Raw genomic sequence first — 27,645 nt, forward strand, 5'->3', positions numbered from 1 at the left:
TTTAAAAAGAAAAACCCCAAAAAAACACACAAGTCACAGTAATTACAGTCAGTGCAATGTTTTGCTTGTACTGCTGCTTATAATCCTCTGGTGCTGTGGGAGTTAATATAGCTGAGGGACCTGTCATATATACCTATCAAGAATGACTATTCCCACTGCCTTCATTCATAAAAGCTGTAGCATAGCCTCTATGAATGAAAAACGATTCATAAATGGAGAAAATAGACCCTTCTACCTTCCGATCACATTTCGTTCATGGAAACCGTTACACAGCTTCTATGAATGGAGGAGTAGAGTTGAAAGGATGAGCATAGACACCACTCTTAGGCTAGGTTCTCACCTATGCAGTTTGCGTTTGATCAGTTTTTGCAGTGCATTTTGCGGTTTTATTTTTTGGCCAACTTTTTGCTGGGCAGATTAAAAACGCATAAAGAAACACATCAAAAATGCATCACTTGCATTTTATATGCTGTCTACTGAAGTCTATTGGACTAAAAATGCAAACTGCTGCGGGAAAAGAAGTCTGACCTTTTCCAAAAAACGCATAAATGTGATTCATAGGAAATCATGATAAATGGCATGCACTGCATTCCTGCAAAATGCACACAAAAACACAGAGGTGTGAACCTGGCCTTAATGAGAGTGACAGGTCCCTTAACTATATTAACCCCTGCTGCGCTAGAAGATTGTGTGGGTGGGGGGAGTGTAATTGGAGGGTGGAAGATTTGAACTAAATCTGAAGCCACCAGCACAAGGGACATATAGGGGATTATTTACTAAAGCTGGAGAGTCCAAAATCAGACTCCCTTCTGCATAGAAACCAATCAGCTTCTAACCTCAGCTTGTTCAATGAAGCTTTGGCAATGAAACCTGGAAGCTGATTGGTTTCTATGCAGAAGGGAGTCTGATTTTGGACTCTCCAGCTTTAGTAAATAAACCCCACAGTGTTAGTGAAGTCCCTCCCGCTGATTTTTTTTTTTTTTTGTGGGGGGTGTTTTTACTTCAGGTTTTCTGTAAAGGAAACATACTGCCAAAAAATGGGGGGGCTGCTGTTGCTGTCACCTTCTTCTGAAAATGCTTTCAGAATCACTGACCTGAGACAAATATGTAGATCAAAAAAAACTAACATAAAATGATACTAAACAATATTCTTATTCTCCAAAAATAGCCCATATACTTACTTCCTTAATGGCCCTGTAATTAATACATTTTTGTTCTTACCAGTTTTTTTCTGCCCCCTTGTAATGTCCTCTGAGAGCTCCTGAACCTCTCCTTTGCCCACTCACTCCTGTTTGGAACAATCAGTACAATTTACTCGGGGTCGTGTACTGCACTACTCACACTACACGTCCCATAGTCTTTATTGAATAAATCATCTCAGGAACAAGCAAGAGAGAGTGGCTACGTTTCTACGTAGTGGGACTATGGGGAGCAAACATAGCCACCTGCTAACAGGAAATTGTACCACAACGCCAAAAAAAAAGGTATCTGGAGGAGGCTGGGAGCAGTAAAAGGTCTTTTTTTTTAACCACTTGCAGACCAGTGGTGTACCCATACATTACTGGACTTCAAGTGGTTATACTGGTACAATGCCTACAGCTGCACGCATCATCCCAGTACCAGTTTTTAGAGACAGTGGTTGGCTCTCTTGTAAAAGCAATCTTAGTTGCTAACTAGCCGCTGGATCACTTTTACAAGTAGCAATAGGGGATGTCCCCTCACCGACTTCCACTGCTTTATGGGGCTGTCCTGTCCCACCTGAACACCCGATCAACCAGCTGACTCTTCCGCCGGCTGACCATAGAGGTGAAGACCGGAACCACTCTGTTCACTTCCATGATGTAGATGAGCATACGTTACTTCAGGTTTCTCTGGATGTAAGCAGCAGCATTTTAAAAAATGAAAAGCATTTGATCACACCAACAGTGTAGTGAAGCAATAGTGTAAAAATAATAAAAAAAAAAAAAAAAGTAAAATACCCCCATGCAAAGATGAACGCACACATCGGTCCTGCATGCATGCAAACAGCGATTGCCTCACACAGGTGAGGTATCACCGCGAACGTCAGATTGTGGGCAGTAAATTTAGGACCAGACCTCCTGTGTAAATCAAACGTGGTAACCTGTAAAGGCTTTTAAAGCATCGCCTGTGGACAGTAAAATTTACGTTGTTTGTCGCCGTTGCACAGGCATGTGCAGTTTTAAAGCATGACATGTTTGGTATCTATTTACTCAGCTTAACATCATCTTTTATGTTTTACCCAAAAAATTGGTTATGTATTCTTTTTTTGCATTCAAATTCAAAAAATTTTTTTCCCCAAACAATTGTGTTTGAAAAACCGCTGCGCAAATCCTATGTGACATAAATTGCAACACCCACCAAACTATTCTCTAGGCCTAGGGCCTCTACTTTATAAAATTTAATAATGTTTGGGGGCTCAAAGAAATTTTCTAACATACTGATTGTTACATAATAAACAAAAAGTGCCAGAAAAGGCTTGGTCTTCAAGTGGTTAACTGCTTGAGCCCCGGGCCAGTTCTGACATTTTCATGTAAAGATCAGCATTTTTTTTCTTTTTTTAGTTCACACAAAAACACAATATAATACCCATTCGTTTTATAATATATACTGTAAACGATGGTGTTATACTGAGTAAATGGATACAAAATATGTCATGCTTTAAAATTAAGCAGGCCCGTGGAATAATAATGCTTTAGAAGCCTTTACAGGTTACCAGTTTAGTTAGAATAGGGGTCTGCTGCTGGAATTATCGCTCTCGCTCTGATATTCATGGCAATACCTCACATGTGGTGCAATTGCCGTTTACCTATGCATTCTGGACTTGCGTGTGTGTTCAGATTTGTGCATGGGGATGGGGGTGCTTAAAGAAAAAAAGTTTATTATTTTACATAGATTTTCTTACGCTACTTTTTTTTTTTCTTTCTTCTTCTTTAAATGGATCAGCATTATTGCTATGAAAAGGGATGAACTGCATTCCCTGTGACAACATGGGCTGTGACAGCTCCTTTTTATAGAGAGATCTAGGGTCCATTAGACCCCAGATCTCTTCTCTAGCCTCTAAAACATCTGCTCAAACAGATTGGGGGTGGGGGTAACGCTCCTGTTAGTGTTCCAGTGGCTGTAAAGTCGCTTGGATCACTTTTCATTGGAGGGATTTGCTGGCTGCAAAGATTGAGCTCGAGTTCACACCAATGCGGTGCGGGAAACGCTGCAAATCCTGTGCGTTTCTTGCACCACATTCATGCGATCTCATGCCAATAATAAATTCTGGACATCCCAAAACAGAAACAGGCAATGTGATTGCCAGAAATTGCATGGGTGAGAACACCTATGCGATGTGATTCAGGTGCGGATTTAAAAAAAGATTCCTGCACCTTTTTAGTGAGGATGCAATGCAGTTTGAGCCATATAAAGTGTATGGCTCGAATCGCACCGTAAAGACATTTGCTTGTAATGCGCACAAGAATGCAGTGCGATTCCTGTGCAAATTACATGTGGTGTCCCACACCGCATAGTGTGAACCAGCTCTGATACTGGGAACATGGTTGTAGCTGTATAACCACTTCAACCCAAGGCCATATATATGTATACAGGCAGAAATGGTTAATGCATACATCAAAAAACATTTTTCTTTTCAGATCAGAGTTTAGGGTCAGTGTATAGTATAATAAAAATTATTTTTAAACATTTTGAATAGTAGGAAGAGGTGTTTTAATCCATCAGTTTTTTGGGGGGGGGGTTTTTTGCCAGCTGTGAACTATTTAATTTTTTTTCTTCCTGTTTTGTGGACATAATAGGAAGTTGGAAATCGCTACAAAGTGAGGGCAGTCCTGCCTTGTGCAGTTTTACTGGAACAAGTGTCCCCCTTGGAAAATGTCTTCTCTGTCCAAGTGAGAACTCAAAAATGTGGATTTTCTGTCACAAGGACAGACAGCTGGTCTCTCTAGCAAGGATACAGTTGCCAGAAAAACCTGAGGGTTCTAATTTAAAAAAACAAAACAGGGTTTTAGTTCATGGAAAGAAAAAAAAAAATCACTTTACATACACTTCTGCTTTTTGCTTGCTTGATCGTGGTATTGAAGCCAGAAAATTTGCTTTTTCACACGTTTAGGAGTAGCTCCCTCCATATTCCCCTTTGCACTGCTTACATTAATAAACTTGTTTTCACTGTTTTTATATCTCAGATTTGGAAGTTTAGATATTTAGGTCACATTTTTTCATATCTGTTCATAAATATTTTTTCATTAACAGTTACTGTGCATTGCTGCATCATTTAATACATTCTGTTTATCTCGGAAAACAAGTTGTAGTTCTAGGCCACACATGAGGACTTCACTTAGTGTTGCTAAACCCAGGACCCTGCATTCACTATATCTGGTCTCCCACAGAACACTGAAATGCAATTATTTTAGTAAATCTAAACTGCTAAATACCTTTTCTCATCAGCAGTTAGAGCAGTCTTGTGACTTCAGCTGAGCACTGGTTAAAGCTTGTAGGAGTTTTCTTTCTGCTCTAGGAGGATGTGAAAGTCCTGACTCTCTGTCTGGACAGTGCTGATTGGCCCTGTGCTGATCACATGCACTCTCCAAAGAAAAAAAAAAAGAAAACACCTCTATAGCAATACACACTTAACTGAGCATGTGCAGCTTACCTCCAAGCCTCTGTTCTATAAGGAGATATATTGGGGACAGTAGAAGGGGAGGATCAGCGAAGACAGGATCAAACATCCGTTTTACACCATGCAGAGGATTAACACCTTAGGTTCCACAGTGAGTATAACAAGCATGCTTTACTGCATATACAGACTGATTTTACTGTTGTGGGTTTAGTAACACTTTAAAGTCATACTTCTGTATGCTTATGAGGCTCTGGAGCCAGAGTCGCAGTACAAAACTACTGTTCATAATAATATTTTTGCTAACTACAAAATCTTTTTTTAATTTTTTTTTTAATGTGACCCTTCCGAAAACACAGAGTGCTGCTCAAAGAACCAACTTAAACCCATCTGGCTCTCGCTCACTGACTGGTGCCAGCATCCAAGAAACTCATCCCAGCTTGCTATGAAATATCTGATGACAAGGATAGGAAGCCACACACTAAAGACATCCCGATCGATGAGTAAAGGAGTGGCTTTAGCCTGTCTCCTCCCAGGCCATGCCCCTCTGATTCATTTCATGCTCCTACAAGTCTTAATCATAGAGATCTATGATTAAGCCCTCTGGGAGGGTGAAATGCATTGGGAGGGTGAAATGCGTTAGAGGGCATGGCCACAGAGGAGACATGCTGAAGTCGATCCTTTATTAATAGATCGGTCTGTCTTTGGTCTGTGACTTCCTGTCCTTGTCATCAGAATCTTTTTAGTGTTGGACACACTCTCTAGGCTATGAATTATCTGCACTTGTCAAGTGTAGCAGTGACATGATACTGTATTGTATTGAGCAGGAGGCTACACTTCCAGCACAGGTAACTTTAGACGATAAAGTAAGAAATAAAAATCTGTAGTGTGTGACACCCATCAACACCAGATTTGGGCTCTAATATGTGACTTATTTTGGTTTTAGGCCCCTTTCATATGGGCAGTGCTACAGACTAGTCAGCCACGGTGGATTTTTGGTGAATTTCAGCAGCAGCTGGCTTGTAATTAGGAGATGGTATGCTGCCACCTGCATGCCTGTGTTACGCTCCGTTCACACCAATGTGTTTTTTTGTGCTTTTTACAGAAACGCACTACAGTCCATTTAACATGGTGTCCTATGGAACATGTTCACATCTATGCTTTTCTGAGCTGCTGCATTTTTGGAAAGCAGCGTTTTTTTCTACAATAGAGTTCAATGGAGAATCGGCTGAAATGCATGGTAGTGCATTTTTGCCACGATTTGCATTTTTATTCTGCCCAGCAAAAAAAATTCCACTTTAAAAAGAAAAAGAGCTGAAGAAAATGTAATATCACGGCAAAAATGTGTGTAGAAAAATGCAAAATGATCTACGAAAAGCACTGCAAATTGGACAAAAAGCAAACTGCATAGGTGTAAACTGAGCCTTAAGAGGGACTACACACTAAAACTCTTCAGTGCGCTGGAACTATTAGACGCGGGGACAGTGCCTGGTCATTCTACTAGTGGACATGCTGGCATGCGGTCAGGAGCGGACTGACAACTCATGGGGCCCCCGGTCAATAGGGGATCATGGGGCCCCTGTGTCCTTGCCCAAACTTAAAAAAGCCTGTGAAAAAGGTACCAGGGGCATCTCATGGGGCCCCCTACTGACCTCGGGCAGTGCCAGAGTTTCCAAATGGTCAGTTCGCCCCTGCATGCGGTATCACCCGCCAAACACAACATGCCCTACTTTTTTTTTGCCACTACGCAAGACTTGAGGCTGCAATGATATGTATGGGGCCAGGCAACTGATGTGTGTAAAAAAACGAGCCTCAGCCTCTAAGTTTTGTCAATGTCTTTGTGAAAGGGGCTAAACAGCTTTTAGGGGTGTGTGTAAAAGAGAAAAAAAAGTATGACATTTAGTGACTAAAATGGAATGAAATTTGACAGTTTAATAATGTTTTAATAAAAAAAAACAGTGTGATCAGCACAGACCTCTTAAAGCAGACCCCCCCCCCCCCCCCCCCAACACTAAAAACCCAGGTGCTGACATCTCTACATGCTGAAAGCAAACCATCTCACAGTAATGTGTTAAATTGATATTAAAAGTAAGGTGTTTCTCTTTTTTTTGTAACAAAACGTCATACAGCGTTTTTGTGCATCGGCGCTTCTGGCCCCTCCCTCCTGCTGCAAAATGTCCCCACAGCAAGCAGCTCCATTTGGACTTGTTCTCTCCTCATTGGCTCACTGGCTGTGATTGACAGCAGGCGGTGCCAATGGCACCCGCTGCTGTCCTAGCCAATGAGGAGAAAAAGTCCCTGGAGAGTCGAGGATCTCCTGAACAACAATGGATTGCAAGGGGGCTTAGGTAAAGCATTAGGGGACATGGGGGTTCTGCTGCACACAGGATTTTTTTTACCTTCATGCATAGAATGCATCATGGTAAAAAAACACTGAGCCTTTACAACCACTTAAATTAGAGAGTTTGCTTTAAAATAACCCCGAAACATTTAATATAATCCGACATCCTGGTTGACTGAGGCACTGGCTTCACAGCTGCCTCCAGGGAAGGCTATGTCTCCAGTACCTGCCAGGTAAACTGTGAGATCTGTGAAAAAAAACTCAAAAAGAATGGATGAGTTTTTCCCAAGACTTTGGGAAGTGGCCCATTCATTATTTTTTTTCTACACAGATATACAAGTCAAAATGGTGGTGGGGGACTATAGGAGCAGGAAAAGGGGTGCATCGGCATGTGAGGAGAGAAACAGATTGGACAAGTAATTATAATTGGATGCCATTGTTTGGCAATAATCATTACAATACTGGTGGCAGTTTCAAATGTGGATTGGATCTGCTCCAAGCACAACCTGCTTGTTCAGGGCTTCTATGTACACCAGTCAGCCATCGCTTTGTGACTACTGTTAGGTTAAGACTATCTCATTAAAATGACATCATAAAGAAGATGGGATATATTAGGCAGCAAGTAAACATGTTGTTCCTGTAGGTGACGTGTTGAAAGAAGAAAAAATAGGCATCACAGTTTGTTGCATATAGGGCTGTGTAGCCATAAATCATTCAAGGTGCCCATGCTGATCTGTGTTCACATCTAAATGTGTCTTATCCTCCCTAGCTGTATGATTATGTCAGTATTTCTATGCTCAAAGCGGTACATTGTTTTCAATGGAAATATGTTGTTTTTTTATTGTAGACCTGTAATTTTTAGGAATAACTCACTGAAATCTGTCAGAACAAGAGTCTAGTAAACATTCCGGGTATGATAAAATTTGAACCACAAAATCCTAAATTATAATTTAAATCATAAAAAATAATATAATAATTTAATTCAATAATATAACCAAACCAAAAACACTGAAATTTGAAATAGAGCACCAAGTTCGCACATCACTGAGCTCAGTCGCAAAATCGTTTTCAGTGTCTGATGACAATTTTCCCCACGAATCATTATCATTCAATTCTGCAAATGTTTCTAATTTACTATCGCTGTTCTCTAGCTGATCTAAAACTGCTTTTGACCTAAAGGGATGCTTTTTGGACACCATGAATGTTTTTCAGTTTCCAAGCAGAAAGAACGGTAAAAATGCAGGCAGGGCACAGGACAAAGCACTCGGGACAAAATGTATGTGAAATGCTTTGATACAGTAATGTAATACTATCAGATTTTAGTGTATTATTTATTTATTTCAGGTACTTATATAGCGCCATCAATTTACGCAGCGCTTTACACACATATATATATTGTACATTCACATCAGTCCCTAACCCTCAAGGGGTGTACAATCTAAGTGTATTGAGTGAATGTAAAATTTTTACATTTTCGAAATTCCTGCTGGTTCTGCCCCCCCGTATGTACTGACGCAGGGAACAGAACCCGGAAGACGGATGCTGGCATCAGCCGGAGGACATGGCCGGGGACGCTGCAGGGGGACATCACAGGACCGCAGGACAAGGTAAGCGCTCGAGGGTAATCCCGAGTGTAGCTCGGGGTTACCGCTTCTGGTACTGAAAGTTAACCCCGAACTACACTCGGGAATACCGCCAAGGGGGTTAATGGTTTGGGGTACACAACAATGAGTTGGAGGTGTTGAACTGGCCTCCAGATCTCAATCCAATTGAGCACCTGTGAGATGTGCTGGAAAAACAAGACCTGATCCATGAAAGCCCCACCCCGCAACTTACAAGACCTAAAGGATCCGCTACTGATGGCTGGTGCCACAGCATACCTTCAGAGGTCTAGTGGCATCCATGCCTCCACTGGTCAGGGGTGTTTTAGCAAAGAGGATCTATTCAATATTAGGCGGGTGGTCATAAAGTTATGGCTGAGTATATATTAAAGCATAGCTAGAGTTCTGTAGGCCTACAGCTGCCTCCACATGAAGCAGCTCCTTCTATGCCTGAATACCACGATGCTCTGAAAGGGGAAAGCTACTGAATTTTCTAGTAGTGAGGAAATTTACCTGCCCCCTTTCACACGTTCTCATTCACCTATCATGATGGAGTGGCAAACAAGAATGCATGGAGGATGAAGGCAAACTGTCACTACCAGAGCTTTTCCCTGTTTGAATAGCCTGGTATTCGGGGGGTCAGTGAAAGCTGCTGCAGGTATGTGAGTGTTGATTGTCATAAATGTGACGGAAGCTGCTAATGCTGTTTACCTGGCTGTCATTCTGACACTATGGCTTCAATGCTTTGAGTCACTGACCTGGAACATTTATGGGAATAATGAGTTAGGACACTACTTATCTGCATACTTTCAATGTACTTACTGTACATGAAAAATCTAGAAGCAGCTGAAACTTGCAGGCAGAGATCAGCAATGACTTCATATTTCTGTTTTCACAGATTTACATTAACCACCTTCCACCCACTGTATAGGAAAATGATGGACGGGCGGGAGCTCTCTCGTTCTGGGAGGACGTCATAAGACACCCTCCCACTCTAGCTGCGCATGCGCACCCCTGGGGGAGCGCGACGCACTGATCAGTGGTGTGCTATGTCCCCAGGACACATTGCATCATCAGTCGCGATAAGGAGTCGATGACGTAGGCTCTACCATGTCACCACCTGTGTCCAATCACAGCTGATCACATGTAAATAGGAAATGCTGGTTATCGGCGGTCCTCTACTAACGCTGACAGCTCATGAGGAGAGCCAATAAGCGGCATTCCTTAGAGGGGACATCTACACTGATAATCAGTGCCCTGATGATCAGTGCCGCTGATCAACGCCAAATATCAGTGCCCATCAGAGCTGCCTTTCAGTGCCCATTAGTGATGCCTATCAGTGCCAGTCAGTGTCCATCAGCTCCGCCTATCACTGCCACATATGAGTGCTACCTTTCAGTGCCCATCAGTAATGCCTGCCAATGACCATCAGCTCCGCATATCGGTGCCCATCAGTGCTGCTTTTCAGTGCCAATCAATTATGCATGTCAGTACCCATCAGTGCTGCCTCATCAGCACACATCAGTGAAGAAGAAAAAGTACTTATTTACAACATTTTATAACAAAAACTAAGAAAAACTTTTTTTGTTTTTTTAATTTTTTCTTTTAAAGTTTGCTTAGCAAAAAATAAAAAACCCAGTGGTGATTAAATAAAATAAACAAAAAGAAAGGTCTATTTTTCTCAAAAAATGATAAAAATTTGGTTTGGGTAGTGTTGCGCTGACAGTGCAATTGTCAAAGTGCGACAGCTCTGAAAGCTGAAAATTGGCCTGGGTGGGAAGGGGGTGAAAGTGGATAAAATCTCACTATTTCTGGTATTCCATGGACAGTAGTTGCTGAGCTATAGGCTTGCCCACTGTAGGCTGTTGGATCAAAGCGTGAAAGAGTAAGTTGCACAACACAGAATTGGAGGTGGTAACCATTCTCCACTCTATTCAAGACAAAAAATGTCTTTAGATATATTTTAACCACTTGAGCCCCAGGCCAATTCTGACATTTGTCATACATGTAAAAATCTTCCTTTTTGTTTTGCTAGAAAATCACTTAGAACCCCCAAACATTATATATTTTTAAAGCAGAGGACCTAGAGAATAGAATGGCTAGAGTTGCAAATGTTTGTCGCGTGGTTTTTGCACAGCAGTTTTTCAAGCACCTAAAATCAGAATGCAATCCGCGCAGCCTTACTAACAATGTTAGTGAACAATGATAATAAAACAAAAAAATATATATTAATAAATGCTATTGTTTTTGTTGCCACTCAAACACTGTACAAGTGATTCCACAACACCTTCCTCAAATATATTGACACACAAATAGTGTAGTGCAACAATAAAAAAAGAAGTGTGGACTTTTTTTTTTTCCACCATTTATACTTACCTAGGTGGATGCAGCATCCGTCCAATGCTGCATCTGTCCTCCAAAGGTTCTAAGTGTGAGAACTCAGTGATCACATGACTTCTGATCGCTGATTTCTCACAGCCGCTCTGAGCAGAGAGAAGTTACTGTCAGTCACCACTGTCTGCTCTGTCCCCTCGGGGCTCACTGGAGCGTTGGGCTGTAGAGGGGGAGGGAGCGGCTGGCTCAGGTTCTCAGCGGTCAGGATCTTTCCCCAGCCTGGATCAGATGAGTGACGTCATCATGCAGGGGATGTCATCATGCAGACGGCTTCAGCCCGCTGTTGGTTGAAAATGAGTCACAGGAGTGCAGAATGAAGTGAACTCTTGTGATCCACAGGAGAAGTACAGCCCACAGAGCTTTGGCTGTACTTCACCTTTAATGCAAGTTCTTATAATCTTTTTGGGTGCTAATAAAGTGTAAAATAGAGAGCACTATGGTTCTGCTTTCTTGCTCATGCTACTTATATTCTTTGATGTCTGAACACTGTGGAAGAGAGAGATTAGTGTGAATCTGGACCAAGAGGAGAAGTGATGGAGTTAATACATGTACAGTATTTAGGAAAGTGTAACAAGTGAGTTATGATCTATGTATGAGGTTTAACGAGGGTGAGTATGTTTTTCACCTATGCGGTGGAGTTACATATGGCACATGGAGAGTGAAGAATTTTTAATCACCTCTTACACAGTGGTGTTTTAGTTATATCACAGTTATCGCAGGTCTGATTTCACATGTTTTTTGGACTGACTTGATTATTTTTGTGTTCACTTTAAATTTTTGTTTTTCACTTATTGTTGCTCTACACTATTTGTGTGTGAACATTAAGTTTTTCAAACACAATTTGTTTTGGAAAAAATATACTTTAATGAATTTCAATGCACACAAACATAATACCCAATTTTTTTTGTAAAATATAAAAGATGGTGCGCCAAATAAATAGATAGCAAATATGCCATGCCTTAAAATAGCGCACGCCTCTGGAACGGCGACAAATATTAAAGTGGTAGTAAAGTCCATTTTTAATGTTTTACCTACAGGTAAGCCTGTAATAAAGCTTACATGTAGGTACTGTAAATGATCTCTAAACATGCACCATTTAGGAGATATTTACTTGTGTAGCAGCCAGCACATGCGTTCTGAAGGAACGGCATACCTGTGCCATTCCTGCAGAGCTGTGTGCCATAAACAGTGACATTTCCGACTTCACACAGTGGGAGGAACAAGGTAATATCCTCTCACTGTGTTCGGGGAAGCCGATGCTGCCGGTGACATTTCAAACCGGCTCCCTGATCACTCGGGAGAGTTCGGTAAAGGCAGAGGGGGGTAGGACCCCCTTCCGCCACCTGAAAAAATGTTTTATCTATCAGCTTCTTAGCCGCTAGGATTACTTTTACAGTGAAGGGAATGGCCAGCAGAAGAAAATGATATCTTGACCATTGCCGCAGCTGCAGTGATTACTGAGATGTTATTCTTCCAATCCTGTGACATACCAGTATGTTGCTGGTCAACAAGTGGTTAAATAGGAACGAAAACATCTAACTTAGAAGTAGATCAAATATGTGTAAAAAAAATTGTGCACTTATATAAAAAATATATTAGTGAAAATAATATATATAATACAGCTGCTGTTACTGATTTCTCCAGAGTGTTATTGTATCTTATGATATGCTGCAGTACACACACACACACACACACACACACACACACACACACACACACACACACACACACACACACACACACACACACACACACACACACACACACACACACACACACACACACACACACACACACACACACACACACACACACACACACACACACACACACACACACACACTCACTGGCCACTTTATTAGGTACACTTGTTCAATTACATTACATTATTACATTACATTGAGTTTATATAGCGCCAAAGGGTTTGCTCAGCGCTGTACAATAGAGGGGGGGACAATACATGAAACATTACAGCAACTACAAACAGCACACGAGGGGTTATAGGGCCCTACTCTTTCGAGCTTACAATCTAGGAGGGAGGGGGTAGTGGTACAGGAGGAAGTGGCTGTGGGGGATGGAGTGGTAGGAGGAATGAAGGAGAGCAGCAGTTAGGTGAGGGTGGGGTAGGCTTCCCTGAAGAGGTGGGTTTTCAGGGAGCGCCTGAAGGTGAGGAGGGAAGGTGACAGTCTGATGGATTGGGGTAGTGAGTTCCAGAGGATGGGGGAGGACCTGGAGAAGTCTTGCAGACGTGCGTGTGAGGAGGAGACCAGGGAGCAAGATAGAAGGAGGTCCTGTGAAGAGCGAAGGGTACGGGTAGGGTGGTACTTGGGAATCAGGTTGGTGAGGTAGTTAGGGGCAGTGTTGTGAATGGCTTTGTAGGTCAGAGTGAGTAGTTTGAATTTGATGCGTTGGGCGATAGGGAGCCAGTGGAGGGAGAGGCAGAGGGGGGTGGCAGAGGTGGAGCGGGTGGTGAGGTGGATGAGTCTAGCCGCTGAGTTGAGGATGGTCTGAAGCGGGGAGAGCCTGCACTGGGGTAGGCCGGTGAGGAGGGAGTTGCAGTAGTCAAGGCGTGAGATAATCAGGGAGTGCACAAGTAGTTTAGTGGTGTCTGGGGTAAGGAAGGAGCGTATTTTGGCGATATTGCGGAGGTGGAGTCTGCATGTGTTTGTGAGTGATTTGACATGAGGTTGGAAGGAGAGGTTAGAGTCCAGAATTACTCCAAGGACTTTGGCTTGCGGGGCGGGATTGATGGTGGTGATGTTAGTAGTGATGGATAGGATGGGGGGGGGGGCGCGGGCAGGAGGGAAAACGAGAAGCTCGGTTTTGGAGAGGTTGAGTTTGAGGAAATAGAGCGACATCCAGTCAGAGATGTCGTTTAGGAGGTGAGTGATGCGGGCGGAGAAAGTGGAGGTGAGGTGAGGGGTGGAGAGGTAAATTTGAGTGTCATCAGCATAGAGATGGTAGTTGAAGCCGTGGGAGTGTATGAGTTTGCCAAGGGAGGAGGTGTAGATGGAGAAGAGAAGGGGTCCAAGGACAGAGCCCTGGGGGACCCCAACAGAGAGGGGGAGTGAGGGGGAGGTGGCACCATTGTAGGTGACACTGAAGGAGCGTCGGGATAGGTACGAGGAGAACCAGGAGAGAGCGGTGTCTCTGATGCCAAGGGAGAGTAGTTTATTAAGGAGGAGGGGGTGGTCAACTGTGTCGAAGGCCGCGGAGAGGTCCAGGAGGAGGAGGACAGAGTGGTCGCCTTTGGCTTTGGCGGTTAGTAGGTCGTTGGTGATTTTGAGGAGCGCGGTTTCAGTGGAGTGTAGGGGACGGAAGCCGGACTGTAGTGGATCAAGGAGGTTGTTGTCAGTTAGGTGGGCGCTTAGGCGGTTGTAGACTAAGCGCTCCAGGAGTTTGGAAGTGAGTGGCAGCAGGGAGATGGGTCTGAGGTTGTTTGGGTCAGAGGGGTCCAGGGAGGGCTTTTTGAGTATGGGGGTGATGTGCGCATGCTTTAGGGGGGAGGGGAATACGCCGGTAGAGAGGGAGAGATTGAAGATGTGGGTGAGGGAGCAGATGAGGGAAGAGGGGGGTGACTGGAGGAGTCGAGAGGGGATAGGGTCCAGGGGGCAGGTAGTGAGGCGGGCTTCTGAGAAGACCCTGGTGACTTCCTTAGTGGTAGTAGGGCTGAAGGAGTGCAGAGCTGGTGGGGTTACGGTAAGCGGGGTCTTGGGTGTGGAGGGGGGCAGTGCGGTTGCGAGGTCAGAGGAGGGAAGAGATGAGGGTGAGATAGGGGGGGGGAGGCTAGGTGGGGAGGTAGATTGCGAGTTGACTATGTCCTGACAGATTGCATCAATTTTGTTATGGAAATGAGTGGCAATTTCGTGGGCGGTGAGTGAGGTACTGAGTGGAGGAGGGGGGGGGAGAGCAGGGAGTTGAAGGTGGAGAAGAGTCGGCGAGGGCAGGTGGAGAGGGTGTTAATCAGGTTTACGAAGTAAGCCTGCTTGGCGGCGTGGAGGGAGGAGGTGTAAGTGAGGAAGGCAGATTTGTAGAGGGAGAATGAACGGGGGGACCTGGTTTTGCGCCATAGTCTCTCTAGCGCGCGACTGCGACGTTTGAGGCATTTAGTGTGGTCGTTCTGCCATGGTTGGAGCGGTCTGGGTTTGATGTAGCGTGTGGTTAGGGGTGCCAGAGAGTCTAGGGTAGCTGATAGTGAGTCGTTGTACGTGTTAGTGGCTAGGTCAGGACATGACAGTGGAAGGATGCTGTCGTGTAAGCGGTCGGCAGCTGAGTGGAGGGGGGCCGGGTTCAGGTTGCGGAGGTTGCGGCTGGTGATGGTTTGGCGCTCTGGGGGGGGGGGAGTTAGGGGAAGGGGAGATGGAGAACGTGAGGAGGTGGTGGTCGGAGAGAGGGAAGGGGGTGTTAGAGAACTGGTTGAGGGTACAGAGGTGGGAGAAGACGAGGTCCAGGGTGTTCCCAATGATGTGGGTGGAGGATTGAGTGTGCTGTGTGAGCGCGAAGGAGGAGGTTAGGTGGAGGAGTTGGGAAGTAGCCAGGCTGTTGTCGTTGATGGGGATATTGAAGTCCCCGAGGATGATGGTTGGTAGCTCAGAGGAGAGGAAGAAGGGAAGCCAGGCAGCGAAGTCATCCAGGAAGGGGGGTATGGATCCGGGCGGCCTGTAGATCACTGCGATCCTTAGGGGGGTGGGGGTGAAGAGCCGGATGCAGTGAGCCTCGAAGGAGGAGAAGGTTAGGGAGGATTAGGGAGGACCTGGAAGGTGCTCAGCGGTGATAGGAGCAGGCCGACCCCACCACCTTTGTGACCGCTCAGTCTTGGTGAATGGGACCAGACGAGACCTCCATAGGAGAGTGCCGCAGGGGAGGTGGAGTCAGTGGCCTGTACCCAGGTTTCGGTGATGGCTAGGAGGTTAAGGGAGCGGGAGATGAAGAGGTCATGGATGGCAGTAAGTTTGTTGCAGACCGAGCGGGCGTTCAGGAGTGCAACCGAGAGAGGGGGGATGGATGCGAGGAGAAGGGGCACAGATATGAGGTTGAGGGGGTTACGGCAGCTGGCGGGAGCAGGGGGGTCCCTAGAGGAGGGGTGAGGTGGCGAGGGGCCAGGGTTCGGGGAGATGTCCCCAGCAGATAGGAGAAGGAGAAGGGTGAGGAAGGTGGCATGGGGATGGGAAGTGTAGGAGCGTGTGGGTCTGGTAGTGGTGGCACGTGGGTCGACGGGGGAGTGGAGTAGCAGGAGGAGGTGGTGAGTGCCGTAGTGGGGAGAGGGGAGAAGTGAAGGGGCAATGTAGAGCTGTTTTGGGGGGGTAGGCGGGTAGAGGGAGGTGATTTTTGGGATGGTGGAGAGGAAAATGAGGAGGAGGAGTGCAGGAGGCATGTTGGGGTGGGTGGGGTGACAGTTGGGTCAGGGGAGGTGAAGGGATACAGGTCAGGGCAAGGTGGTGTGGGGAATCTGTATTACCGTGGGAGAGTCATTTGAGTCCTTCTGTAGGGGTAGAGTGAGGGTGGAGGGCGGCAGCTGGTTGGCATCAGTCTGTGGGTGCAGTAAGCTGGCGACCATGGGTGCTGTGGCATGTCTTCAGTGGGTACGGTGGTTCGGCTAGTGGAGGGGTCGTAGGGTGCGATGGCTGGGGGCGATGGTAGGCACGGCGACTGGTGATGCTGGCGGCTCGGTGACTGGGGTTGTTGAGGCCAGGCGTCGGGTGCTGAGGGCTCGGCGTCGTGAGGCGCTGAAGGTGTTGAAGGATCGTCATCAGGGTCGAGCGGGGCGTTGCGGTAGCGATCGTTGGCCCTGCGTGGTTTGTGCTCAACCGTGATCTGTTGCGGCCGGCAGGAGAGACCGCGGCTTCAAGGGTCGAGGTGGGCCATTAGTCGCCGGGGCATCGCCAGAGGGAATAGCGTGCCGGAAGGCAGGGTGCTGGGCGAGCGGTCCCTGGTGTGGTGGCTGGCTGATAGTCCCAGGTGGGGTGGTGGGCAGGGGATCCCCGGTGGGATGGTGGCCGTGCTATCCCTGGTGGGGTAGTGGCGATCCCTGGAGGGATAGTGGCTTAGGGTCCCTGGTGGTTTGGGGTTTCAGGTGGATGGTGGGATCCCTGAGTGAGTCCCTGGAGGCTGGCGGTGTGATGGTGGTTGGGCTCCCTGGTGGGTAGTGGGCGCCCCTGGTGAAGTACCTGGTGTCCTGGAGCGTCGCGGTGGAGGTGGATCCCTCCTGGGTTAGCAGGACCGTTGGTGGTGGTGGTAGCTTCCCGGAGGAGCGGAGGCGTCCCGCCGCGATTCCAGCCACGGCTGGCAGGAAACACCGCGGCTTCGGGTGCCGTGGTAGGCCTCAAGCTGCTGCGAACCGCCGGAGCTCCGCTGGAGGGACGGAGTGACTGTGGGTGTTGGTGGGGTTCTCGGCAGCAGGCACAGGGGCCCGGATGGGCCCTGATGGCAGCGGTAGGGGCGCAGGGGTGCTTAAGCTGACCATCCAGTGGCTGCTCCGGGCGATCTGGTACCCGGTGGTCGGGGATGGACCCAGAGTCGGTGAGGGGGGCCCTGGGGAGGCTGGCTGATCGGCGGGGACCGAGGAGCGGAGCGGCAGTAGTCCGGGCTATTGTCCGGCGATCCTGGTCGGCCGCGCCAAAAATCGAGGCCGCGGCTTCAGGTGCCGGGTAGGCCGCAAGTCCCGGAGCTCCGGGAGAAAGGTCCAGTGGCCTTCCCTGGCTGGCGAACAGGGACCGGAGGGTCGTGGGGCCCCCGTCAGGGTCCGCTGCCGCCCAGATGGCAGCGGATTGGGGCCGGGGGAGCAGGAGCTCGCCGAGACACGTCCGTCTCACCGGACGTCCACGTGACAAGTATCAATTGCTTGGTAACACAAATTGATAATCAGCCAATCACATGGCAGCAACTCAATGCATTTAGGCATCTAGACATAGTGAAGATTACTTGCTGAAGTTCAAACCAAGCATCAGAATGGGGATTTGAGTGACTTTGATTGTGGCATGGTTGTTGGTGCCAGGCAGGTTGGTCTGAGTATTTCAAAAACTGATCTACTGGGATTTTCATGCACAACCATCTCTAGGTATATCTGAAAAAAAGAAAATATCCAGTGAGCAGCAGTTTGGTTTGAGATGATAGAAAGGCAACAGTAACTCAAATAACTACTCATTACAACCAAGGTATGCAGAATACCATCTCTGAACGCACAATATGCCAAACCTTAAAGCAGATGGGCTACAGCAGCAGAAGACCACACTGGGTAGAAAGGTGTACCTAATAAAGTGGCCAGTGAGTGTATATACAGTACTGTGTAAAAGTCTTTCGGCAGGTGTAAGAAATGCTGTAAATTAAGAATGTTTTCAGAAATAGAAATGTTAATTTATTTTTATCAATTAGCAAAATGGTGAGTAAATGAACGGAGGAGAAATCCAAACCAAATCAATATTTGATGTGACTACCCTTTGCCTTCAAATTAGCATCAATTCTTCTAGGTACACTTGCACACAGTTTTTGAAGGAACTCAGCAGGTTGTTCCAAACATCTTGGAGAACTAACCACAGATGTTCTGTGGATGTAGGCTCCCTCAAATCCTTCTGCCTCAGACAGATTCCATGGTGTGGGAGCCAAACCATCACTTCCAGGACTCCTTGTTCTTTATGTTGAAGATAGTTCTTAATGACATTGGCAGCATGTTTAGGGTTGTTGTCCTGCTGCAGAATAAATTTGAGGCCAACCAAATGCCTCCCTGATTGTATGGCATGGTGGATAAGTATCTGCTTGTATTTCTCAGCATTGAAGACACCATTGATCCTGACCAAATCTTCAACTCCAGTTAAAGAAATGCAACCCCAAACTTGCAAGGAATCTCCACCATGCTTCACTATTGCCTGCAGACACTCATTTTTATACCGTTCTCCAGCCCTTCACGAACAAACTGCCTCCTGCTACAGCCAAATATTTGAAATGTTGATTCATCAGTCCAGAGCACCTGCTGCCATATTTTTTCACCCCAGTTCTTATGTTTTCATGTATAGTTGAGTCACTTAGCCATGTTTCCATGTCGTAAAACATAGAAACATAAGGAACAAAAGAAGATTCCTGCTGCTAAAATTCACACCAGCCCTAATCACTGGATCACCAATGTGAATGTAGCCCTAAAGTGTTACCAAATCCACAACAGTAAAGTCTGGATGTTTGATCCTGTCTCTCCGATCTTCCCTTTCTTCTACTGTCCCCAATCCACCTCCTGATAGAACAGAGCCTTGGGGGAAAGCTGCAGAAGCTCAGTTTGGTGTGTATTGCTAGAGAGGTATTTTATTTCTTGGGAGAGTGCATGTGATCAGCACAGGGCCAATCAGCGCTGTCCAGACAGAGGGTCAGGGGTTCTGCAGCTTCATAGGACAATCAGGGGAGAATGAAAACTCCTCCTTCAAGCTTTATTCAGTGTTCTGCTGGACACTGATAGAAGTCACAAGACTGCTCTAACTGCTGATGAGAAAAGGTATTAAGTAGTTTATATTACTAAAATAATTGCACTTCCATGTTCTGTGTACCGTGAGAGACCAGATATAGTGAATGCAGGGTCCAGGGTTTAGTAACACATTAATCAGATATATTATCCCCTCATTTGCTGTGCAATACTGTGTTTGAATGGACAGTTTGTGCCAATGATGCTGCAGAAGCAGGTCTAGTCACTGAAGTGCTCTAACCAATTGCCCACCTGAGGATTTACCCCCTTCCTGACCAGGCCATTTTTTGCGTTATGGCGCTGCATTATTTTAATTGACAATTGTGCGGTTACGCAATGCTGCACCCAAATTAAATTTATATTCTTTTTTTCCCACAAATTAAGCTTACTTTCGGTGGTATTTGATTGCCTGTGCATTTTTTATTTTTTGTGTTATCAAAAAAAAAAGACCAACAATTTTCAGAAAAAAAACTATAATTTTGACTTTTTGCTATTAAACATGTCCGGTAAAAAAAATGTAAAAAATCAAATTTCATCATAAATTTAGGACAAAATGTATTCTGCTACATGTCTTTGCTAAGAAAAAAATCCCAATACGTGTAAATGAATTGGTTTATGTGAAAGTTGTAGCATTTACAAATGGCTTTATATATACTGGGATTTTTAATTTAAATTTTTTTCTTTACAAATAATTGCGCCGATCAGCGACTTATAGTGGGAATGCGGGACTGCGGCGGGCATTCTGACACTGGGGGGGGGGAACTGACTTGGTGTCACTAACATCCTCAGTGACAGTGATCAGTGCTTAAAAAAAAGCTACTAATGGCACTGGGCAGGAAGGGGTTAACATGAGGGGTGATCAAAGGGTTAACTGTATGCTGTTTTACTATAAGCTGTGTCCGTGTGCTTCACTGTAAGCACACTGCTGTGCATGGCTGTGCTGCCATGCAAAGCATTGTGCACAAGCTGGCAGGGAGGAGAACTGTTTTGTTTACAAACGGTTCTCCTCCCCGTTGGAGATACTTGGCAATCACCAGGTGCCGGCGAGTAATCCAGCTGAGACCCTGTGATTAACAGCCGCAAATGGTGGTACAGGTAGGGCGCGGCCGCGCCTCGCGCGCGCCCCCTACCCGGTGATGCAAAGTCATGTATAAATACGTGATCTTGCGCGCCCATTCTGCCCTGTAGCAATATTCCTGCTAATCCTGTATATCCAGAAAGAATTAAAGTCTAAACTATAGATATGGGGGCGGTACAGTGATGATTTTGCTTGTATCCTTAAAAAAGCACAATGTGTCTGGACTAGCATGAAGGAAATTGAGGATCCTACTTGCATCAACAAATGGCTACTAAAAAAAATGTATGAATTGCCATCAGCATGCTAGTGTAGGCATCCAGCAGTTACTACACATCTTAACAGTTTACATACAGTACATACATAATACATCCTAGGAGCCCTCTACCTATTGATTGGGTTTTTATGTGATAATCCGGCTTAATGACCAATAATGAGGGCAAGGCACTGGCTTCCTAATGGAAGTCAGGATTTGTACATTAGGCCACCCTTTGGCCTCCCAATCACACTTTTTATTGGTCATCAAAGCTTGAACATCGAGCTGCTAGTATTGAGGTGTAGGTGTTGCATTTCTATTTTGAAGTTGAAATTTGCATTGTGTCCAGAGTTTCAATTTTCTGTGATAAATGCAGGGTAAACAGACAATGCACCGCCCCCAATATGTGACAACTGTCATTGGCAGATCCGTGACACTGCAACAAACATGCCCACAGTGGTGTCACCAACCTGCTGCTGTCAGTCTTAGCTTGTAAGCTCCAGGGAGCAGGGTCCTCCTAACCCTCTTGTACTGAACTGTATTGTTACTGTATTGTCTCCCGTTATATTGTAAAGCGCTGAGCAAACTGTTGGCGCTATATAAATCCTGTATAATAATAATAATAATAAAAATAATAATAATAATAATTAGTGTGTGATGAAGGAGCTTCCAGCCCCACCCCGCACAGGTTTTACAGCTTGTGGGACAACAATGTAAATGCCAGCAGACTGAGACTAATCAACACTGCTGCTCTGGTAACTCCACAGTTAACCCCTTACACACACACACATCGCTGCTGCCACGTGAACTATTCACCATAATTACTCTAACAAGTCTGATCATTAAGAAATATCTGTATAACACACTGTTACACAGACAGAAATATTTCAGAGATGTATGCTATAGTATCGCTCTTCAAGCAAACAGGAATTAATAAAGTGCTGGTGTAGTGTTTTAGAGATAAGCCTAATGACATTAAAAAATGATTTAATAAAAAAAAAGGAAAATGATACAGAAAAAATATTTACAGAAAAAGATATAACAACAGAAACAATAATATAGCAGGAAAACAAAAAGCAAATAGAATGAAAAATACCCAACAAATTTCTTTGAGTTCTGGCAATGGAGTATCTTGATCCAAGATTTCAGAGTCATTGGCCCTAAAGAAAAATGACTCCTGGCATATGTACTGCATATTGACGGTAAAAGACAGCTGTCAAGTTACAGTGGCAATAATTTTGTGTGGACCTTCTATCTAGAGGGTATCACTGAGCCCTCCTCCCAACACCCAATCATAAGTGTTAAACGAGAAGTATAGCCAAAGATGTTTTGGCTGTACTTCTATGGATTACAGGAGGACAATTCGTTCTGCACTCCTGTGACCCGTTTTCAGCCAACAGTAGGGTAAAACCTGCTGTTGGCTGATGTCACAGAGCCGGTCCAGGCTCTGAAAAGGCTGAGAGCCTGAGCCAGCCTCTCCCACCCTCTCCACAGCCCAGTTCTCCAGTGAGTACTGGAGGGGCAGAGCAGAGAGCCAGAGACTGACAATAACTAGCTCCCTGCTGCCTGAAGACTGAGAGCTCAGCAATCAGCGGTGTTTGATCACTAAATGCGGTCTTCTTTTTTATTTTGCCACATACCACAATCTAGTGACCTTTTTTTTATCTTGACAAATACTTTCATGAGCTCAATGCATCCTCCTTAGGAGATGTAATGTTATGTGTTTAACTAACCTTCTGTATAGTCTAAGCCAGAGGTCTCCAACCCCCGGGCCGGTACCAGTCCGTGAACTGTTAGCAACTGGGTTGCACAGCAGGAGGCTTGAGTGATTTCACTTGAGGCATTGTAGACTCTGGGAAAACGTGTTTATTCCACTTGAGCTGCTAAGATATACCTGGCCTGTGCTTACACGCTGTGATGGGATGTATGATGAGCTCCATTAGCAGATCTCTGGTTATCAGTGGTCTGCTAAGTAATGTTACTTCAGAATTGTCAATTTTTGAGGTTGAATAGAAGTCCTTGAAGTTTCCAGACCTGATAAATGTTCACTAAATTTAAACAGCTTGTCTGTTGTAATGGAATACAAGAGGCCTGCAGGGTTGAATGAGTTCTTATGCATACTTTTTTTTGATGATTTAATTTGGTTAGAATGTTAGATTTATGAATTCCCAGGGTGGCACCCCATTCATCACTCATCTTTTTTGGGGTCCTAGGCCTCATTATCATCACTGTTTCCACCATTTTATTTACTCTATAATTTTTTTTAAATGTTGGCTTTAAATATACTCCTACTCAGGCAAAAGGTATAATTTCCACAAGGGTTTCTTACTTTCAGTAGGACTGGGAAATATCCATGCGCTATACCTTAGGTTGTAAAGCGCTGTGTAAACTGTTGGCACTTTATAAATCCTGCATAGTAATAATAATATACTGCGGGGCTGCAGAATACCCATGCAAATTCATAGTTTACACAGGACTATGGACCCAACCATGTGATTTCCCTTACTAAAGTTGAACAGCAAGGAACAAAGTGCATTGTCTTCTCACTACAGAAATAGGGATTCTTTCAAACCTATGTAATTATTATAAATACATTATAGTTTTCCTTTAAGTTGCCCAGAAATGACGACAGGGTATGATGCCGTTTTCTGCGTTGGATTTTCCCAGTTGATATTTACTATTCTCACAGGACACGGTGGGTGACAGGGGGTGTCTACTTAAATAAACACGCATGCCTGTCTTTCATTTTTACATTCACACCATTGCTGTTTAGAATTGGAAATTACTTTGGTTCAGTCTCCATTTGTTTAATGTGTTTAATTAAATAGTTCTAATTAGTCTTGACTGGAAAGATTATTTAATTAGCCCAAGGCAGTTTAAATTAGTTGAACCCATCCTGTGAGCTCTCTTCTAATGCGAGAGAGCATTGAATAGGGCATATACAGTACGTGCTTATAGCAGCAATTCCACCAGATCCTATTTCCTATATACGTGAAATGTTGGATGGCATACATTTAAATTAATGTGTAAGCAGCACATCAATCCAGAGCTACAGAGGGTATGCTATAAAAAAAAAAAACAAAAACCACAAAAACACTAAGCACTACTCCTTATCAAAGCACTATAGTTAATTTAGAAAAACATAAAACACTTTTCGTAACAGGAGTTCATTGGCAAGTCTGAATTTACAGGTCTATTTAAATCAAATTTGCTTTGTGAATGTTTCATGCATTTGCACAGCTGTCACAAATAGTTCCCATCATGTATGTAAGGGTGCGTTCATACAGGCGATTAGCACACCCTGCAAATTGCAGCCAAAAGAATCTCCAGACTCCTACTGCTGGAATAATAGGTGTGTGTGAAGAGCAGTGGCCGCTCAGCCCATACAATTCAATGACAGGCTGATGACGGATGCAGCTATCCTTAACCACTTGCCTACTGGCCACTTTTACCCCCTTCCAGCCCAGGCCAATTTTCAGCTTTCAGCTCTCTCACTGTTTGAATGGCAGTTGCACTGTCATGTAGTACTGTATTTTTATCATTTTATTCACACAACTCAAGCTTGTTTTGGTGGTATTTAATCACCACAGGGTTTTTTTTATTCTTTTTTAAATAAATGAAAAAAGACCAAAAATTTAAAAAAAAAGTTTTTCTTTGTTTCTGTTAAAAAGTTTTGCAAATATATAATTGTTCTTCATAAATTTAGACCAAAATGTATACTGCTACATTTCTTTGGTGAAAATAAAACAAATTTGTGTATAATATTTAGTCTGTAGGAGAGTTATAGAGTCCACAAACTTTGATATATATCTGAAAATCGATCAGTCCTTAACCCCTTCAGGCCTAAGGGTAAAACAAATCTAAATGCCTAAGCACAATTCTGCAAGGTTGACATGTGTTAGTAAAACGGTACATATCATCACAACCACTTTGTACATCCAGGTGGATTATACCTTGTTTTTTTTCAGGACAAATTGGGCTTTCATTTGGTGGTAAATGGTAATGGATAGCTCCTAATTTCTTTTTATTATCAAAGGAAAACTGGCCCAAAATAGTAAAAAAAATATTTTATTTATTTAGCTGTGTGTTTCTTGTTACGACCATAACCTACCTCCATAGAACAACCCAAAATAAATTCTCCAGCTCTTGATGATCGCATCGATACCATATATGTGTATGTTATTTGTTGTTTGTACCCGTAGTACAGCCCAGAAACAATATTACGCATTTTGTTTTTGTCACACTGACACTGACATTAACGCTAATTGACACTGATATCAATTTTTTTTAAATCCTGACATTTGGCCCTGACCTTTTGACCTTGACATTTGACCCTGACCTTGACCCAAACACTAACCCTGGCACTGAACTAGATCAAACCTTGATCTAGGTATTTTTCTTTATTTTTTCTTTTATTTTTTAATATTCATTTATTTATCTTCTTTTTTTTTGTACAAACTTTTTTTATCTCTCTATGTCAGGAGTTAGAGAAATACAATGTATCTCTCTTGTCCATTCATAGAGAGGCTATCACAGCGATCACGTGACCCGGAATCGGGAGTCCCAGGTCCCGATTGTTAGAACAGGACCCAGGGCTCTCATTGACACCGTGGTCTTTGTGCTGGGAGCGCGCCGTGCGGTGCACTCCCAGCACAAAGACAGGTATGCAAATATGTGCCCCCACGGAAAAAAGCACAGTTCTGTGAGGCCACATATTTGTGTGCCGTCGGCATCAAGGGGTTAAATACTGATGGCCTATCTCATTTCATGAGGCCCAAAAATGTCAGGACAGTACAGATAATCCCCAGATTACTCCTTTTGGAAAGTAGACAGTCTGTATTTAGTAAGAGGCACAATGAGTTTTTTTTTATAATTTGTTTTCACATTTTTAATTTTTTTTTTTATAAAACACTGTGACCAGAATAATCCAATGCTACCATAGTAACATTGTACTACTCTGGGGAAGTAATCAGTATTTTTTTTCACACATTATGATTGCCTATAGCAGTGAAGTTCACGTCTATGGGCAAGCATTTAACTGAATGAACAATTTTGTTTGTTGTGATTAGCTGTCATTGACACAGCTAATCATATGACATAGATGGGCTGTGATTGTTTCAGTTTGTACTATGTGATCACTGTGACCAATCACAGCTAGTAACATAATTGTATACAATGGATGGCATGAAAGGTAGCCATCTGTTGTTTACAATTGTCATGTCACCTGTTGTGATTGGTCACAGCAGTCACATGGTACAGGCAACGGCCTGGTACCGATGGACACAGCCGGTGACAGATCTTGCCGCAGTGCTTCCCCGTGGACATGCGAGGTGGTGATCCGGGAGGACATCATATGACACCCACCCAGATTGACGAAAGTCCTCTAGGTTGTCATTTTGCTATTGGCTGGGCGGGAACTGGTTAAAGTCCTTGTTGCACAAGGCAGACTGCTTTGATCGGCAGGTGATTCGTACAGATTGCCTGCTGATCAGGGCAGAGCGGGTAGATTACAGGTCTGTGTTCACATGGACAGTTCCCGCTCTGCTCTATAGGCGGCCATGTGTAAATGGACTCCGCTGTCTGTTTACACCCGACTGCCCTCCAATCTGATCCACCTACACGGAGGAGCACAGATCACCTTCTGTTTGTTTTTAGCGGTCTGTTTACACCCGATAGTGCATAGAAATGAAGGGACTGTCTAATCAGGTCCACCTGAAAAACTGACAAGCAGACCTTATCGGAACGGTCATGATAAAGGGGCCTAAATGTTCTCACAGCCAGCCATTAGCTGTGGTAATCTTGGCTGGACGTAGACAGACTGCATCCAGCCACACTCATCTGTCCCTAACCACAGGTAATGGCTGGCTGTGCAAACAGTAATGGACAGCTGCAGTCACAGGCACCCTGGGTCATGTTACACCATAATATGGGTGCCACATGTACAGTACATGTCAAGAAAGGTGGAGTTAGGCTTTAAAGCTTATTGTGTGCATTAACTCTTCATTGCTGCTGTGAGTAAATGAGAATGAGTTCTTAGTAAACTATACAGGATATCTCTGGTCAAGCAGCCACGTATCTGTTGTTTCAATTGAAGGAACATAAAATACTGAAGGCCTGATATGTCAGCACAGTATTAGTACACAATATAAACAGGAAACCACACAAAGTTGTGCATAAAATACCTAAACGTGAGCAGCAAACACAAAAAAGAATATCCACTGTAATAAACTGCTATAAATAACAAAATGTTACTAAACCCACAACAGTAAAATCAGTCTGTATATGCAGTAAAGCATGCCTGTTATAACACTGTGGACCCAAGCGGTTAATCCTCCGCATTGTGCGAAGGCTGTTTGATCCTGTCTTCTCTGATCCTCCCCTTCTTCTGCTGTCCCAAATATATCTCCTGATAGAACAGAGGCTTGGAGGTAAGCTGCACATGCTCAGTTTAGTGTGCATTGCTAGAGTTTTTTTTTTTTTAATGTGATCAGCACAGAACCAATCGGTGCTGTCCAGACAGAGGGTCAGGGAGTCACGCAAGTAGCTGTAAGGGTTTTTTCTTTGTGAAGGCCTTTTGAACCTGTCTTCTCTGATCCTCCCCTTCTTCTTCTGTCCCCAGTCCATCTGCTGATTGAACAGCGCTCTAGGAGGCACATCTCAGTTTAGTGTGTTTTGCTAGAGAGTTTTTTTTTCCTTTGGGAGGGTGTGATCAGCACAGGGCCAATCAGCACTGTCCAGACAGTGGTCAGAGGTTTCACATCCTCCTAGAGCAGAAAGTAAACTCTTCCTACAAGCTTTAACTAGTGCTCTGCTGAAGTCACAAGACTGCTCTAACTGCTGATGAGAAAAGGTATTTTGCAGTTTATATTTACTAAAACAATTGCATTTCCATGTTCTGT

Source organism: Staurois parvus, unplaced genomic scaffold, assembly GCF_062004578.1.
Source record: "Staurois parvus isolate SC_StPar_1 unplaced genomic scaffold, SC_StPar_1.0 ptg000616l, whole genome shotgun sequence".
Lineage (NCBI taxonomy): Eukaryota > Metazoa > Chordata > Amphibia > Anura > Ranidae > Staurois > Staurois parvus.